Raw genomic sequence first — 4,096 nt, 5'->3', positions numbered from 1 at the left:
ATACAGCACTCTGGGAACAGCCTATTCGTTCAGAAATGTCTTTCTGTGTCTTACCCTCTTGCTTGAGGGTGTCAATAGTGGCCTTCTGGACAGCAGTCAGGTCGGCAGTCTTACCCATGATTGGGGTTTTGAGTGATGAACCAGGCTGGGAGTTTTAAAGGCCTCAGGAATCTTTTGCAGGTGTTTAGAGTTAACTCGTTGATTCAGATGATTAGGTTCATAGCTCGTTTAGAGACCCTTTTAATGATATGCTAATTTTGTGAGATAGGAATATTGGGTTATCATGAGCTGTATGCCAAAATCATCCATATTAAGACAATAAAAGACCTGAAATATTTCAGTTAGTGTGCAATGAATCTAAAATATATGAATGTTATATTTTCATCATGACATAATGGAAAATAATGAACTTTATCACAATATGCTAATATTTTGAGAAGGACCTGTATATGCAGAAACATTTTACAAAAAAAAAAAGCATTAAATCACACAACAGCAACAACAAACCCAGGGGTAAGAATGACTCTGAACTGAGAGCAATGGGCCATGTCCAGCTGCTCAAGAATATCCCTATTCCAAGACAGGTAGCTCCGATAGCACTTTGAGCATATCAGTGTCTCTGTGACCAGGTTGTAAAAGTGGTCAATATCCCGCACCTGCCTGTGAAAACCTCCACTGCTCAGAGGGTGCTTACAGGCTTGGTCAGTGCAAAGGAACCGAACCTTCCACAGCCTGTACGGCATCCACAGCAGTAAGGGATGGGCCAAAAACCTGGCAGATGTTGCAGACGGCTGAGGGGGAAAATACCACAGCTGATGACGGGCCTGGAACTCCAGTTTCCCTTTGGCACAAAACTCTAAATAAGACTGTTGATACCCACTGGTCCTCCTCTGGCATGGTCTTAGGCCACAGCAGCGCCATAGAAAGAGAGAGTTACGACACTCCCATAGACTTCTATAGAAAGAATGGAATGCAGAAGTCACGTGGGTCATGGAGCTGTGAATAGTTCCAAACACCAGCAGCTCCAGCACTGGACGTAGTTCATTCTCGGTGTTTCAGAACGATTTTTTTCCGGTAAGTTGATGAAAATACAACAATATTTTGCTATTAGTTGACTGTTCTCTATCGCAGTTTAGCAATAATATTTTACATCACCAGGTTTAATTAAGCATGTTAACTCGCCTGTTGTATTTTAACTGCAGCTAGCTCATTGTAAGCATGGCGGGTTTAGACGGGTCTATCTCATCGTGTCGGAATCAGCATTTTAAAATGTCCATTACAGCTTACATTCTTAACTTTGATAATTTTCTAATTTGTATTCTAATTCCAGCTACTGAACTAGCACATATTGAAAAATACTGTGATATTGGCATGTTTAATTTAGTTAAAGTTATAGATTGTTTGTCAATGACGGCCACATAAATGGGGACATTATCGTTAAACGTGATTGTGAAGATGAGTCATTTTTTATTATTCTTTTCCAGGTAAACTCACACGAGAATGGCTTAAATGAACTGCTGGACCATGTTGCATACAAAGCACCACAAATGTAACAAGATCTCATTTTTCTGTCCTTAAAAGTAATGAGCTGAATCAAGATGTTTGAACAAAATTATTTTAAGATTTTAAGACCTTCACAAAGTTTGTATTTACAGTCATGAGTGAAGTTTAAGTAGATATTAGAATCTATCTCAAGACAGAACAAGAAATTAAGAATTATTACTGGAACATATCAGCATTAATACACAGTAGAACAGTAACAAAAAATACTTTTAAACAATCAAAGGTCCGTGGTAACAGTCAACATGTTTGCTTAGGGCTTGTTTGTTGGGGTGCAAGATGAGGTTTGACATTGTTTTTTCTTCGTGTTTTTCACCTGGCTTTTACTTCCAAGATATCCAGCATTGGCCAGAAATTTTTTTTTTCATTAAAGATATGTTTTGCTGCTATTCTTAGTCTCAGCCTGATGAATCTGGTGGTTATTTTTCTTTGCACTTCGTGACATGAAGGAAGCATGCTTTCTAACAGATTTGCATCTCTCTCTAGAGTATCCATGGCATTTGGGAGCTCCATGACAGATTTATTGGACCTCGTTCTGAAAAGTTTTTCAACTTTCTGGACCAGACTGAAGGCTTCATGTGATGGCCAACACAGCGCTCCTGGTTTGAATTCCTTCAGTATCAATAAGGTACTGTACTCTCCTTCCAAAGTGTCATCATTGTATTCCCTGTTGATGCATACTCCTTGCCCTGTTGACCCTGGCGCATCAGTTCCTGGCATGTCCCTGTCCTCTGAGGCTACAATTTCATCATCTTTTTCCCCTTCACTTTCCCTCATCTCACTTGCTTCATTTCTGTTTCTTCCTTCCTTCATTTCTGAAATTATAATGGCACTGTTAGCATGAAGATTAGGTTAAAAATTTGAAACGTATTATTTAACACGGTTCGTACCAAAGTTTACTTTAGAACTATATGTGTGATCACTAGTCAGTGGATCAACATGCAGTGGAAGTTCTGCTGGACTTCTCATTGCAGGATCCTTCCTCCTCTTTGGTTCTGGGCGATGAAGAAAAAGGGTTGGAACGGCATCAGCCCTCAGTCTCACTTGGCCTGACTGTGCCCTTCACAAACTGTCCTTTTTCAAAATGTGCCTGTAAAGTGATTTATTTATTTATTTTCTTGCACATTTCATTAGGCCCTTGTGCATTTTCCAGTGCAGTGTGCAGATTGAACTTACAGCACATCGTTTCCTGTTGTTGTGACCTCTGGTGATGGTGAGCTTGCTTCTACTGACTTGAACCAACCATTTTTTCCTTCTTTCAGGATCTTTTGGGAAGCCATACATACGGATTCCTTTCTCTGACCGATTGGTGCATCCAAATGCAGCACACCCAACCATGGTAGCCTGCTGAACCTACAGAGGAACACATTTACTTTTTTTTTGCCTTCTAGCTATGATATTGATTGTTTCTGTATTGTTTTCAGGGAGGTCAGCAGATGTGGTGAATGACTTCAAAGGGAGCTGCTGTCAATTATGCCAAGGAGGATGAACCTTCATTCGGACTTGGGCACATTTCTACCTTGTTTAGATTTGATCAGATACAGTTTATTGGTGCAGATGTAATTAATAAACTGTATAAATGGTAGTGCAAGTACTTATTTATTAAAGCTAGTTTTGCATTTTACGTTTCTTACAATAAATTGTTTGGTCATTGATTTTTGCACAATTCAGTTGTTTTGTCATCTAATATTATTTTATCTAGAGTTTCAATTAAATGAACATTTTAATCAATGAATTACAATTTTACAACAGTTGTCAGACTACAGGCACAATCAACTCTGTTATAGATGCAAGTACTCAGTTTGCATGGCAGCAAAAAATAGAATAATTATGTCTTCTACAAAAATTTTAAATTCAGACCAGGTCTTCAGTCATATTTTCATACTGCTACTTATTTTCCTCATTCATTTAAAAATTATTTAATTTTTAAATAAAAATTTAATTCTGCTAATTTTCCATCTGTAATATTTGGATTTTTTTTTTTTTTAATACATGGGCAATAGATCTTTCCACATAGTATGGATGTACAGGGGTTGGACAATGAAACTGAAACACCTGTCATTTTAGTGTGGGAGGTTTCATGGCTAAATTGGACCAGCCTGGTAGCCAGTCTTCATTGATTGCACATTGCACCAGTAAGAGCAGAGTGTGAAAGTTCAATTAGAAGGGTAAGAGCACAGTTTTGCTCAAAATATTGAAATGCACACAACATTATGGGTGACATACCAGAGTTCAAAAGAGGACAAATTGTTGGTGCACGTCTTGCTGGCGCATCTGTGACCAAGACAGCAAGTCTTTGTGATGTATCAAGAGCCACGGTATCCAGGGTAATGTCAGCATACCACCAAGAAGGACCAACCACATCCAACAGGATTAACTGTGGACGCAAGAGGAAGCTGTCTGAAAGGGATGTTCGGGTGCAAACCCGGATTGTATCCAAAAAGCATAAAACCACGGCTGCCCAAATCACGGCAGAATTAAATGTTCACCTCAACTCTCCTGTTTCCACCAGAACTGTCCGTCGGGAGCTCCACAG

At 39.2% G+C, this 4,096-nt stretch overlaps 1 long non-coding RNA gene across 1 annotated transcript; it reads left to right on the top strand.

The window, feature by feature from the left end:
- The first annotated feature begins 516 nt into the window (after nucleotides 1-516).
- Nucleotides 517-3,301, top strand: LOC124874559. The gene is made up of 5 exons (XR_007039838.1): nucleotides 517-1,074; nucleotides 1,485-1,549; nucleotides 2,047-2,188; nucleotides 2,823-2,899; nucleotides 2,985-3,301. It is a non-coding gene; the product is annotated as an uncharacterized LOC124874559 (long non-coding RNA).
- Nucleotides 3,302-4,096: the final 795 nt, after the last annotated feature.

The sequence above is a fragment of the Girardinichthys multiradiatus genome, chromosome 9 (assembly GCF_021462225.1).
Source record: "Girardinichthys multiradiatus isolate DD_20200921_A chromosome 9, DD_fGirMul_XY1, whole genome shotgun sequence".
NCBI lineage: Eukaryota > Metazoa > Chordata > Actinopteri > Cyprinodontiformes > Goodeidae > Girardinichthys > Girardinichthys multiradiatus.
Note: the sequence above shows the minus strand (reverse complement) of the source record. Positions and strands in the feature narration are given on the sequence as shown.